This window comes from Barbus barbus (assembly GCF_936440315.1).
Source record: "Barbus barbus genome assembly, chromosome: 12".
Lineage (NCBI taxonomy): Eukaryota > Metazoa > Chordata > Actinopteri > Cypriniformes > Cyprinidae > Barbus > Barbus barbus.
The window spans coordinates 5,571,189-5,586,526 of NC_136740.1; positions in this window are offsets into that span (position 1 = coordinate 5,571,189).

Genomic DNA, 15,338 nt, shown 5'->3' on the forward strand with positions numbered 1-15,338 from the left:
CAGTCTGCCTTTGAAGGGCTGTCACGTCAAGTCACTCGTTTTTTTTTTTGTTTGTTTTTTTAACTCAATAACCTCCTAAAGCTAGTTTAACCACTGAATCTCAACCAGATCACTGCAAAAACCATCATCATGTGATCATTATGAGTCTCGACGTATGCACATTTAAGCTTTCTTTTATCATAAGTAATTGTATTATGCATTGATCATTGTTTATAAGTGCATAAAAGCATACATTTAATCTTTAATCGCATAAAGCGGCAGTGTCTCTTTTGGAGACTTGAATTAAATCTTGAAAATTGTATTTGTCTGGACTTGAAATGGATGGACAAAAAGAGAGTAGCCTATTAAAATATCTTCATTTGTGTTCCAAGTTTTGTAGGCTTGGACTGAAGCGACATCAGGATGAGTAAAGTAAGACATAATGTTCATTTTTGGGTGAACTCCTTTAATGTCAGCCAGTTTTAAGTGTTTAGGCCAGTGTGAATGAGCATAATTAGCATTAAAACTGTTAATAACTCTAAAATGTGATATCATTCCTCAATTAAAAGGGGGCTTAACAAGGCTTGTAACCTGTATTATCTTTAAGGACTATTGTTTTTTGCTTTCATTTCCTTGAAGGCATTTAAAAGAAATTTAATGCAACTTTTGAGAAGTCACAATTGCATTGAAGGGTCAAGTGCAACGCTAACCCCCGGTTTCATAGACAAGGCTTAAGTCTAGTCCCAGACTAAAATGTAAGTATGAGCTGTTTCAGCTGAAAGAACCTTGCACAGAATGATCTTAAAATATATCAGTTCCTTTGAATTGTCTCAAGATGGACACCAGTAATGTGTTTTTCTAAGGCACGTTTATAAAATTTGTCAATGTCTTAATTGAACTATGGTCTAATCCTGGTTTAGTCTAAACCCTGTCTGTGAAACCGGGCATAAATGTACCCACTGGAGGGCGGTATGAACTAAGTTACTGTATGAAGACCAGCCAGAGTGAGAACCTCTTTTATTAAAATACAAGTAAAATAATATATATATATATATCCCCTTGAATTTATTTTCGGGGAATATGTCATTTGAAAGTGCCTATTTAAATGTGTTGGTTTGTCTGTTTATTTTTCAGTGACCCTAAAGCCAAGGAGAATCCAATGACAGGTCTGACCGTTTCACAAGATATGTCCAGGTAAAAGTAAGATAATCAGAATCAATATACAAATGAGGGTCAATATAGTGAGAGCCAAACCGTTACCTCTAAGCTCCTGAATCTGACACTAAACTTCAGTAAATGGTTTTATGTGTAAACGGTAAACACCATTTTCCCAAGAGTGTCCTGTATATTACATAAAAATACCCATTTAAAAGTGTCCTTATCTCGTTTTTTTTTTCTTCAATTTTAAAAGACTGGTATTTCACAGATGTTGTTATAGTCATACCTGATTTCAGACTGATTTATTACAATGCTTTTTAATTCAGTTAAATTCTGCTCTTATGTGTGCATGTGTAAGTTCAGTAATAACTAATTGAGTCATGTATTTCTGGTACCAGATATTGTTCTTTGTAGATTTGTAGTTATAGAGTAGTACTGGAGTCATCATAGAACTATGAATTTTAGTTTAGTATTACTTTTAGCAATTTAATTGCACACAAATATTGTATATTATAGTGGGCATAGTGTTTTATTTAAGAAACTTGAGTTTGTGTGCCATGTGTTGCCATCATAATTATGTGCTATTCTTTATATGTAAAAATGTATTTGTAGAAATATCACTGTTAAATTCTCTTTAAAATAAACAACTTGGCCTGTCATGACTGGAAGGTCATAGATATATCTTATTCCATACACTATTGTAACTTCAAAAGTTTGAAAATAACCAAATCATGCATTTACTTGATCAATAAATACAACAAAAACGGTAATATTGTGAAATCTTGTTATAGTAACTGTTTTCTATTTTAAAATATTTTAAAGTGTAATTTCTTTCCTGGTTCGGTAAAGCTGAATTTTCGCCATCATTACTCCAGTCTTCAGTGTCACATGATCCTTTAGAAATCATTCGAATATGTTGCTCAAGAAACATTTATTATTATTATTATTATTATCAATGTTGAAAACAGTTGTGCTGCTTTATATTTTTGTGAAAACTTGGTCCTTATTTGATGAAAAAAAACAAAAGAACAGCATTTATTTGAAATAGCATTTTTTTGGTAACAATGTAAAAGTCTTTTTTGGTCAATGCAATGTGTCCTTGCTGAATAAAAATCTTAATGACTCCCAAGTTTGAATGATAGTGTTTTAAAAGTATTATTTTATCTTGAGATTGCATGTTATATTTTATAATAATGTAATATTTGTTATATTAGCAATACCTAATTGTCAAGTTATGTGTTGAAAAACTTTAAGGAATTTACTTTCAAATGAGCTTTTTAAAAGGGACAATTTCATATAATGATGACACCTAAGGTGGTTATGTATTATTTGAGGTCGAGGTTCCTTTTACAGAGGATCATAAGTTCAAGTGTAAGAAACATTTGAAGGATTATTTTACATGTGTGTTACTTTCAGTGTTGTTAAAGATTATTGGTTTAGCTAAACAGTCTGGTGAGCGCTTGCCTCTGTTTGTTTCTCTCCAGAGCCACTGGAGTCAAAGGTCATTGTGTCATTCATAGATAAAGCATCTCTCCTCAGTTAGCATCTCTCTCTCTCACTGGCCATTTCTTTCCTTATCATTCTAAGTCGTTCATCACCTCTCTTTCCCTTTCAAAGTTCCTTCCTCTGTCATCAATACGACCTTAGCATCTCCCTTTTGACCTCTCTAAAGACTTCCCCCTTCCCTCACCCTGTCCTTTCTCAGGGGCTATCAGAATGTATCGGACACTTTGTCGCCAAAGCCATTCATCATAGAGCAGCTGCGCACCAATCAAATCTTTCCTTATTACCCAAATATGCCTCTGGCATACCAGTTACCGCACAACTCATCACATAAAAGTTACACGTTTACATTCATACGTGTCACTCTCTTGATTGTAATCTGGATTGCTGTACCGGACATTGGCCAATTTAATTGGGCAAGATCGTGTGTATTTTGGAAAGTACCACAAAGAGCTCATAAATCACATTGCTTAGAGGATGAGTGTAAGCAAGATTCCTTTTAGGAATGGAATGAAGAACAGTCCTCTTGGAACTTGAGGTTTAGCGTCTAGTACTTATGTTCTTGAGCTACCTGTTCTTGTAAATGCCTCTTACACAATAAAAGTCAATTGGGTAACAAAGTATTTTCCAACACCAGTAATGCCGTGTAGATGTCTATTAAATGACTCAAGCAAACAGTCAATTAGAAAACCATTCTGTTGTCTGGCACGACCTTTGTCTTCATTGCAAATGAATCACATACTTGGTGTAGTTTCAGAATGCTGTTTATTAGATTAGGTTTTCAACTAGTGGCCACTTACGGTAAGGTTAATGGCAACAGGGAAAAACAAGAAAATGTAGGGTAGCAACATAAAGGCACTTTTTAGAATCCATTTATATACAGTCCACTGGGGCTGAGTGCAGATGTAGGAGAATTTGTCCCACAATTTTTCCCATTAGCGATGAGCCTGTGTGTATCCAAATTGTCTTTTGGCACCGCTAAAACAATTAACCAAAGTTGTGTGGTTGTTGAAACCTTGTTTGAATAGCTTATCATATTTAGGCTATACTTTGTATATTCTTTATTATACTGTGTATTTCTGTTGTGTATTGTGCTTATATTGTAGCCAAAAGTCAGTTTTTACAGTTAAACACATACATATGCATACTTTGCATTATTTTGAACAGAGTACTTATTATGGAAATAATATATTTTAAGAAATGACTTAAGTGAGAAATAAATGTAATGTTTTCACACACTCTATTGAAAGTATATTGTAATTAGATTAAAATGTATTATAGTTTAAATTTATATTAAATACAATTAACTAAACTTGTGAGTGCTTTTTGACTCACTTATATAGAGATTCAGTTCATCTTTAAAATGTTTTTCACCGTAACTTCTATTGTCTTTGAAATATGGTTCAAATGTACTGACAGGTATTTATGGAAAACTTTCATTTCTACTGAAAATTGTATGTCATATTTTTAAATATATTTGTAATTACATATTTGTATGAATTTGCAATTAATGTAATATCAAATAAAACACTGTAGCATTAAATTTATTAAGTACTTTAAATATGTTTTAGTATGTTAGTCAACACAACAAAATAAGCATATTCTTTTTGAAACATAATTATTTTTAAATGTACATTAAGCATAAAATATATTACCTGTAGGTACAGTTTTTAAAAAATATACCTTTAAAATCTAAAGTACACATTAAATACATTTCTCATTTCAGTATTTTTTTCCAAATACTCCCAACTAAAATATGCTAAAACTTTAAAATAAGACTGAATTTGTTAACATTAGTTATTACGTTATTGTTGTTAATTTGAGCTTGTTTCAATACATTAATTTATATTAATTTATACAAACTTGTTGTTATAGAAGTTACTTACCAATAAACATATGATATAATAATTTTCATAGATTTTGTCTCAATTTTCAGTTTCACTTATTTAAATAATAATTTTGTTACTTTTGTATGATTAGCAATTTTGGTGGTATTTTGGGCCACCGCTTGCCTGATGTAAAATCTGTGCCTTGAGGCAAATTAAGTTAACAAACGCGTTATTATATGATGCATTGCTTTATTATGCATTGAGGAAAAAAATTATTGTAAAGCCAACTTATAAGCACCTCACAAGCAAGCACTAGGCAGAGAGTAGTTTTAGTGAGGATTTGGATGTTTGCGAAACCACACCTTTGGACAAACGGAGTCAGTACTTATCTTCCTGCAGTGGGATCATTTTTCAGTGGACAGAGGGTCAGATGGCAGCAATTATCACACCCCCACTCAATCCTGACAGCAGCGCTGAGGGTCGGCCAGTGGTGGGCGACAGCACAGACTATAGGAGGGCTGGAGCCACCATCAGTCTTTCTTATGGCATATTGGGCCCCTAAAAAGCATATCTAACCTATATGCTTTTCTTTGTGTGTTTTCTTTATCTTCTGCTAATTATTTATGTGAAAAGACAACGTGATGCTGTCTTTCAGATCCTGACCTGAACGGCTTTTAGAATTGTTCTGTAATCACAGAAAGTAGGGGAAGTCTGCCGGATATCAGTGTTGTTGCTTGTACCTAATAAAGCAGTTCCTGTGCTGAGTACTCATTGGTTACTAAACAAATTATACAACACTTAATTCCGACTTCAGAAATGTAGTCAGCACTGGGACTTTTCCCTGTTTGTGTCACTTGTCTATGCTTGCGCATTCCTGTCAGTATGGAGGGGATTTTTCAGTGACTCCTTCTGGAGGTGACATTGTTTCATCAGTAGGTGGAAGCAAGTCATTGTATCATTCAGACAACTGATGTGTTTAAAGGGGTGGTTCATTGCGATTTTTTTTAACGTTAACTAGTTTTTAATGTTGCTGTTTGAGCATACAATACAATATCTGCAAAGTTACGAAGCTGAAAGTTCAATGCAAACAGAGATATCGTCTTTTAAAATAATGGCAGTTTAATGCCTACAAAAACGGCTCATATGGACTACATCGAGTTACTTCCCGGGTTCGTGACGTAACAAACCCAGATAAACCCCGCCCCTGGGAACATGCAGCAAATGCTTTCATTTAGATCATTTGATGAGCAAAATAGAAGACGCCATTGTTTACAGAGAAGGGACAGAGCGGTGTAGAATAAAGGTAAATTATGTGAAAAATAATGCATTTTTATGAAGCATGAACTGTTAGGCTGCACCCCATAAACACAAGCCTAGAAAAAAACAGTCAACCACCGTTTTAAATACTGATTAATTCATGAACAAAACACCACTAATGTGTGTTGCTTGGACATGCAACAGTTGATCATATTTTGGGTTTGTTTGGAACATTTTTTTTTTTTTGTCACATTGTTAAATTGATGTTGTCAGATGTTGCCCTTCACTTCTGAGCTCTAAAGATAACTTTGCCAATAATTTTCCAGATCTATCACAAATGCTCTATTTAAAAGTTCAGAAGACTTGTTGCTAGGATATATGTTATGAATACAGTATTGTCTGACACTATAGACCAGGGCTGTCCAAACTTGGTCCTGGAGGGCCGGTGTCCTGCAGAGTTTAGCTCCAACTTGCCTCAACACACCTGCATGGAAGTTTCTAGTATGCTTGATTAGCTGCTTCAGGTGTGTTTAATTAGGGTTGGAGCTAAACTCTGCAGGACACCGGCCCTCCAGGACCGGGTTTGGACAGCCCTGCTGTGTTGCATTCCTCTATTTAAAGATAGTTAAATGCTTAAAGCAATAATCCACCCAAAACATACTCAACCTCAGGCTATCCAAGATATAGATAGAGCTTGTTTCTTTATCTGAACGGATTTGGAGAAATCGAGCATTACACCACTTGCTCACCAGTGGATCCTCTGCAGTGAATGGGTGCCATCAGAATGAGAGTCCAAACAGCTGATAAAAATAAAAAAATGCATCAAGTAGGTTTTAACTTTAAATCATCACTTTTGGCCAAAATACAAATACATAATCCATAATAACGCTCCCTCCATTGAAAAAAATCCATCCCCTTGTTGTTGTCTTACATTGAAACTTATTTGTTTAGAAGTGTTTAGGACTCTTTTAACTTGTAAACCTATGCATACAAATCTGTGCATGTCTCTCCTGATTCAGATGAGATGACTTTTTGGGTGAGCTGTGTCTTTTTTTTTTTTTTACATGGAATAAAAATAATTAATCTGTGAGGATCCAGGAAGGACAAAAATGTCATAATGACTATACATATGACTATATGTTCCAAGTCTTCTGATGCTGTATGATTCATAGTGTGAGGAACAGAGTGAAATTTAAGTCGTAGCCAAGCCGTTATTCAAGAAAATCCCCATTATGTTATTACCCATAAAACAATTACTTTACTATCAGTAAGCGGAAAGGATTTATATGTAATTATCTTAGTTAATAGTGAATGTGTTCTCTAATCTAAGGTGTTATCTATAAAATGATCAATGGATTTAGAAGGATTTTATTATAGTTTTATTTTGATTTAATAGTGCCCCCCTATTAATAGAAAAAAAGTTGTTTTACAGGCTAAGGAAAAAAAAATATATATTTTACCAGAATAATTATATAATTTAAAATGTACAGTAAAACGATATAAACAACTTTACAGAATAACCTTTTCCAGATTAAAAAAAAAAGGTAAACGCTCCATCATGATAACACACAACACTAAAATAATGCAATGAACATTGAGATTTTACATCTTATGTTATTAAATTAGTGTATATATAGTGTACATATCAAACACAAATATTTAAATCATACAGAGAAATCTATTAATGTCAGTTTATGGTTTTAACTAAATTATAAGTTGACATATCTTATTTTACTTCCAAATACTGTACATTTAACAATATTTAGTTTTTTTTTCAATAATATTACATGAAATATTTTGTATGATATTGAAATATTTATTTATTTATTATTTTTTTTACAGTGTATAGCCACTATGAACATGTTTTTATGGAACGTAGATACATATATATTCTCAAATATTAAAACATAAAAGCAAACAGTTTCCATCAATTAATTAATAAGTACGGTGGCCGAAAGAGCTCAACGCGCTGCAACTTCAGAAAAAACATGCAAAGAAAAAAAAGCACCATCAAATCAAGAAAACATCTTTATCAATTTGACAGCAGGTGCCTCAAATGCTCACAACACAAACAAACAAAGAAATGCACTGCAAATACTCACAAATAAAGAATTTTATTTGCAGTGCATTTCTTAGTTTGGTTGTGTTGTGAGTATTTGCAGCGTGTGTGTTGTCAAATTGATGAAAGTTGTTTTTTTTATTTGCAGGCATTTTCTCTATTTGCAGCACGTTTTTTTTTTTCCGTTGTGTTGTGAGCATTTGCAGCATGTGCGTTGTAAAATTGAGGACTTTTTTTTCTATTTGCAGCACATTGAGCTCTCTCGGCCACCATAAATAAGTACTTACTTATTTACTATTCAGTGAAAGGAAATTATACAAAGGTAAGACTGGGCTAAACTATTATTCAACAGAACAGTGTTTGACCTCAATAACAATCAATTCTGTTAAGACTGCTGATGAATTTTATGTATTTATGTATTCATGTTTTTAATCTTAATACAAATACTATTGCATATGTAACAGAACTCCTGGGTCAGTACCAAAACCTGTGTATTTAGGACAAAGGCCACATTTGATTGGCTGGATGAGTGGAGGATAGAGAGTAAGTCTTACCCGCCCTGACCTTTGGCTCTGCTTTAATCTGATCAAAGGTCAAGGAAGGGTCATGCCAATTGTAATGACTTCCTCCTATTAAAGTTTGATATACGTGGTGTTTACCAGCATAGCCACTATGTCACAATTTCAGCACTAAATCCTGTCAGAAGTGATAGGTACAGATTTAAAGAGATGACAACATTGTGTACTTCTGCTTCTAATCAGTGATAGTGGCTGATGAAGCACACAAACACATGTCTAAAGGTGCTGTGTTGACACATGGTGCTGTGATGGTATCAGATAGTAATGGCAGGATACTTTCATTATTGTATTGTGTCATCTATATAGAAGCCCTAATAATAATAACTATTTAAAAAAATAAATATATTTTCAGAAAAACTGTTTGTATGTTTGTGTTTAGTCGCACTTAAATGTGCAATTGTAATGCACTTCGAAATCTTAAATGTGAAATATATTTTAACTTTAAATGTAGAGTACTTGCCAAATATATTATCAAAAAAGGCCACTTAAGTGTCCCTAAAGTATACTTTCATGATATGTTTCTTAACACTTTTAACGCAAATGTATAATTTTAAAAAGGGTGCTTTTACTGTATTTAAAGAGTTACTCCAACCCAGAAATGAAAATTTGTCATTAATCACTTACCTGGATGTCGTTCCAAAACCTGTAAAAGCTTTGTTCGACTTCAGAACACAATTTAAGATATTTTGGATGAAACTGTGACTGTCCCATTGACTGCCAAGTAAATAACACTGTCAAAGTATGAAAAACATCATCAGAATACTCCATCTGCCATCAGTGGTTCAATCTGACTGTTATGACGTGACGATAATACTTTTTGTATGCAAAGAAAATAAAAATAATGCCTTTTTTCAACAATTTGTCTCCTCCACTGTAGCGCCATTTTGGAGAATATCTTCTGGACGCAAACAGCGTACGCTTTTCGTTCAAATCATAGCGTAAATAAACATTGAAAACGTAACCGTGTGTCGCGGTTCTCTCAAGATGTTCCATGGTCCAAGTATCACCAAGTTATTTTTTACCACTGACCTTATTTTACTCATGAATCGATACTCCCCAGAATAAAAAAACTCAAGAAAACCCATGTTGAATTGATGTCATGGCTGCAGCACTCCATGCGTTCCAAAGTTTTATAAAAGCAGTTCAACATATCTTCTTTTTTGTAGTGACAAATTAAGACCAAGGAAACTTATCAAAAGTCATGTAAACTAAAAATCTTTTTTTTTAAAAGGGCCATTTTAAAAAAAATTATGAATATATTTTTTTCTAGTTATGCCGAGAACTAAATTATTCTGCTGGGTATTAATTATGTGTAAACCATTGTAATGTGTTGTTTTGGACAATGGAGGTTAAAAGGGTTGAGAACCACTAAAACAATAGAGAATTCAGAGAGAGTTGTTCAGAGAGATTCTCTTAACTCTCCAATAGGTGGCGACAACTATTGGCACTGACAAGGAATCTGTCAAACCTGCCAGCCAGTAGATGTGGTTCAGAGCAGGACTTTTTGTTCTTGTGCAGCTCATGATGTCTTGTAGTCACACGCATGACTGATGGTTTCTCAGTGTCACTATATGCACACGTGTGCATTTACACACTCTCCACAGCTGGGAATAAAACAGTGTTATTCTCCGGTTCCGCCGTTCGAGAAACAATAACCGCTCTCCAAACGTGTGAGAATGTGGAGGCTGGACGTGTATCAACAACTCCAGCTGGAAGGAACAAGTGAATGAGACGGAAAAGGAGAGAGAAACAAAGAGAGGGAGAGGAAGAGGTCATCTGTTTCCCCTCTCTGTTACACACCTGTAGAGAACAAACACTCATGAAGCAGTTTCTCAGTCCTTTGGGAAAACGGGGAACGAAACTTTCCATGTGTTTAGTAGTTCACTTCCATTCTTATTTCTCATTGGCAAAACACCTTCCCATGATGCAATGCAGTGCAGACGATATGAGCTTTTAATTTCTGATATTAGCAGACGCTGGGAGAAAAGGGGAGAGAGAGAGAGGGAAGGAGGAAGGTGGATATGCATCGCTTCCTGATGTGTTAATACTACTCACACACTTTTCTTCCTGTCCTGGCTGTATTTAGACTTCCTCTTTCACTGGGGCTATTTTGAGGCCTGTTGTTGTCCTGCCAAGACGCACATCCACATGAATACTGACTCAGAGATTCTAAAGGCGCTGATATTAAAGAAATCACGTCGTCAAACTAAAATGGAGACTAATTATTGGGGAGGTGATTTGAAAACAAGTTGTAGGTTGTCAACCAAACTCACATTCTTATATCTAAAATGCACTCACTCATTCTAGCAGTTTCAGTATGACAGTGTATCTTTAGCATAACATTTGTTTTGCCAACGCAGTCGAAGTTTAGCTGCAGATAATGATTAAAAAGAATGAAATTAATAGTGAGGAAAAGAAAAAGAAAATATATAGAAAGTAAGAATCAATGTAATAAGTGGAGTGTATTATTTAACTGTACGCTATTTTTTTGGTTTGATGTTTGAAGAGAGAGAAAGATACATAAACTAGGCAACTTTTTATTTATTTATTTATTGGTCAGTCTGTCTTTTCACTGAGGACATTCCCGTAACGTGACACAATTATGTCTTCCTGTGATTCTCACTCTTGATCCATACTATCTCCTTTCCTGTTTGTCAGAGTCAGTCTGAACTAACATTTAGTCATCAGCAAATGTCTGTCGTCTGCAGTTTTACACAGTATCACAACTCAGTCTAATGGTGAACATTAGGGCCCGCTTTCACAAACGCCGCTTAGCTTAAGCCAGGACTAGGCCTTAGATAAATTAAGATATTTAAGCACCTTTTACAAAAATGCCTTAGAAGAAAACATCAAGGTGTGCATCTTGACACAGAACAATGACTCTGATATATTTTAGTCTGGGACTAGCTTAAGCCTTGTCTGTGAAACTTGTGGTAGAAGTCTGGATGAAAATGTAAAAGTTTTATAGTAACAATACTTTTCATTTATTACCATGAATTAGCGATGACGAATAATTTTAAAGCATTTGTTAGCTCATTTATTTCAACGTTCACTAATATATTGTTAAAATCAAAAGTTGTATCTATTAATAGTATTAGATTTTTATATGAATTAATTATTTATTCACAAAGGCATTTTATTTGGGAAATGTGTATACTAATATTGCATCTGCAAATTCACATTGCATTTTCCAAAAGCAAAATAATAGTCCTTACGCTGAAAAAAAATGAACTCATGCCAAAAATATTATTTGATCAACTTAATCATCCTAAATAAATGAATTCTAAAATGATTTTATGAGTTAAAGTAGAAATAATTTGTGAAGCTTTTGAAATTAATTCTTGATTTTTTAACACTTTAAAAATGCTTCAATAAAGTGGTGCATCCAGATGTTTCTGTAGAATCTCATGCTATATCCACAGTATTTGAGTGGTGAATATTGCTCCTATGTAAAGATTGTGCTTTATCTGCTTTTATATTAACATGCATTTTAATAAAGAGTTAACAAACTCCTTTGACCACAAATTGTCCTTCATCAATGTTCAGTAAAATGAAATGTCTCTGTGTTTGTCACATATGTTAAAACAAAGGAGAGGGGGGGATCTTAGTTAGAAAAAAACCTTAGATTTTAGCCGCATTGTCCCTTTTATCCAAAATTGGTGGCCCTTGACCTGAGCACAACACTGGATGTAACAGTCAAGTTAAAGACTTCAATTTTCTATTATAAAACATGAATGATGAAGTGTTGAGTTTCATGTTTGCAGACAGTCTGATGTTTGTGTCAAACCATTTTCTGCATCGTTTAAAGGGACACATTCTTCATTCAAGAACATTTGCGGCAAGCCCCAACAAATGAAAGCATGACCCACTTTATGCGCCACACAGCTGAAATAATGTATTTTTCACCCTTTCTCTCTGGGTTTGCTGCCTGTTCCTCTCTGATGGAGGGGCCGTGACTGTTGAGTGCCCCTTTGCACCCCACTGAACAGACACTAATTACTGCCCTACATGTTTGTATGTCTGCAGGATCTTCCGACGACAAAACAAAAAACCACAACAAACATTTTCCACTGTTTTTACAAAGCTCTGATGTTATTTATAGGGCTGTTTATTAGTCAGAAAGAACGCAGCGTAAACTGACAGAGTTCGAAAAGGATGTACATGTGGAAATAATCATTTTAGATTCTTGTTTTTGGTGTCATTCTTAGACTGACAAATCTTCGTCATTTGCGAATTTAGGTTTATTTCCTTTGTTCACAAGTGTGGCTCTGGCTCATTTGCGTGTAGTCTCAAGGTTGCTTAGAGCCTGTCATCAAACACTTTTGCTTCGAAGGCAAAAAACAGCGGAAGGAAGCAGTTTGCACAGGGAAGAATGGACAATAGTAACACATTGCAACAATAGAGCTGTAACATTTTATGGTAACACTTAAGTTTAGGGAGCAATTCTCACTATTAATTCGTTGCTGTTTTTTTATTAGCATGCATATTACTAGCATATTGGCTGTTTATTAGTGCTTATAAATCGCACATTAAACCATATTCTGCAGGAGCATAATTTACATCCCTTAATCCACCCCATATTTAAACTTCACTACTACCATACTAGCTATAATTAGCAGCAAATTAGGAGTTTATTTAGGCAAAGGTCATAGGAAATAGTTAGCTGATAGTGAGAATTTGTTAAAACTAAGTCAAAAATACAGTGATTCATTTATAACAGAACTTGTTTGTGAAGCCGGTATTGCTTTCCTGAATATGTCTCTTTAAAGGTGGAGTGTGTAAATTCTGTGGAGTTTCAAAAAAATAGTAACTGTTTTCCGGTAACACTTTATTTTAGGGTCTCCTAACTAGCTGCTTATTAGCATGCATATTACTAGAATATTATCCATTCATTAGTAGTAATTAAGCACATACTTATGCGTTATTCTACACAACCTTTTCTACATCCCTAATCCTACCCAATACCTAAATTTAACAGCTACCTTACTAATTATTAATAAGCAGCAATTTAGGAATTTATTGAGGGAAAAGTCGTAGTTCCCTATTCTAAATTGTTACCCTGTTTTCAAACAGGTTTGCCATTGGTTGGACAAACAGATAGTCCCGCCCCCAAACTTATGACATTAGTTGAGTCACTCGTAGCTTGGGATGCACAAATAAACAGCAATATTTTTAAAAAGCCCAGTGGAGTCATTGTTTACTGTTTTTGGTGGACTCATCCTTTCAGTGGCTTATGTATAATGACCTCATTAACTTGGAATAGGAGAAAGTATTTTAGCATCCAGAAATGCCACACACCACCTTTAACTCCTTATGTATTTATTAATAACAATTCTTCGCTTTAATTTTTTTTGATTGTCTGCTTTCTTCAAAAACACGTTTGTGTTTGTATATCAAGAGTATATGTCAGGTATCATGTTTGTTATCCCCAAAACAATCCTCTGCATCCCCGCAGACTGAAATCGGAATTGATTCACTGACTCAAATTTATTAATCTTGCGCTGACATGTTTCCACATTCCCAGAAACTGGGTGGCTCCTTTCCCTCCAAATGAACAAACATGTGACCACAAACACAAGTGTAGACCAAACATCAGATGAGCTGGAAAACGTCAGTGTTTACATTGTCAGAGAGAGCAATGACGCTCTGGAACTGTTTACTGATGATGTTGAAAAACATGTAATTAATCAGTCCCGCATCGCTCCGTTCATGTTATTATTTGTTGAAACGTGCCCACTACAGCGTACTGTTAATCAAGGACCATGTCGCTCTCAGAGAGCTCGATGGAACATGGATTGGCCAACAGGATTTATGTGTAGGCCGTGAGGTCACAGCCGTTCCAGGGAATCTTATCTTATTGGAAGACGTTGCGTTTGTCCATTTCCCTTGCACTTCTCTGGTCAACATATTTGTGGCTTTAAGGAACAGCAATGGTGTTCTGCAAAATAGCTTATTTAGGTAACATTGTTTTATGGTATGAGGACTGATCACTTAATGCCAACCCTTCTTTTTTTGTAACCGTTTTACTGTCCTTTTACGTTTGATAGTTAACAGTTTACGTCACCGTTGCTATTCCATCAGTTGCCTATTTGCTGTTATTCAGTAATACTATTTCTGGTTCATGTTTACCTGTGGTCATCTGGATATGCACAGAAATTATACTCATAGTGGTGTTTGCTGAGGCAAACATCACTATTACTGTTACTCATACAGTGGGTTAGTGATTTGAACAAACTCCGATGTGTAAGCTGTGTGCTACGAAAATGCATGACACATCAAATTGCGTGGCTTGTTGAGGAGAGGTGAGCTATTACTTTTCTAAGCTATCTTACTTTAGGTTTTCACCTGGAAGATGATAAAATGGGCAAAAACACTGGCTCTGTTGTCATGCACCCTCAGTATATATTAGTTGAACATTTTGTGTTGATGAGTAAATAAAAGTGCAATTAAAACCCCACAATTCTTAATAATTAACATATTTTCCAACATAATGGAAACATGCATGTAAACAGGAGTAAAGAGGTTGATTCGATTAAAGGATATGTTCGCCAGCTTTGTATTGTTATGTCATTAGTATATATAAATGAAAAATCTGTGCTTTTTCTTTGTGTTGCGTCAGTTTGAATTAAAAAAAGAAAGAATGCAGTGTGGTATATGCAAAAAAAAACGTATTATCTGTATGTGCAAGGGCTGTCCGGAAAGTATCCAGCAATGTAATTTGAAAAATAGAGACATTTATTGAAGAAGATACAAGAATCATTGTACATAATGGCGCCTCAGTCCCCTTCAAAGTAGCCACCTTCACTCTTACAAAATAAAGGTGCTTAAAAGGTTCTTCAACAGTGATGCCGTAGAAGAACCATTTTTGGTTCCACAAAGAACCATTCAGTCAAAGGTGCTTTAAAGAAGCATCTCTTTCTTACCTTTTTATAATCTGAAAAACCTTCTTTCGCCACAAAGAACCTTTTGTGAAGT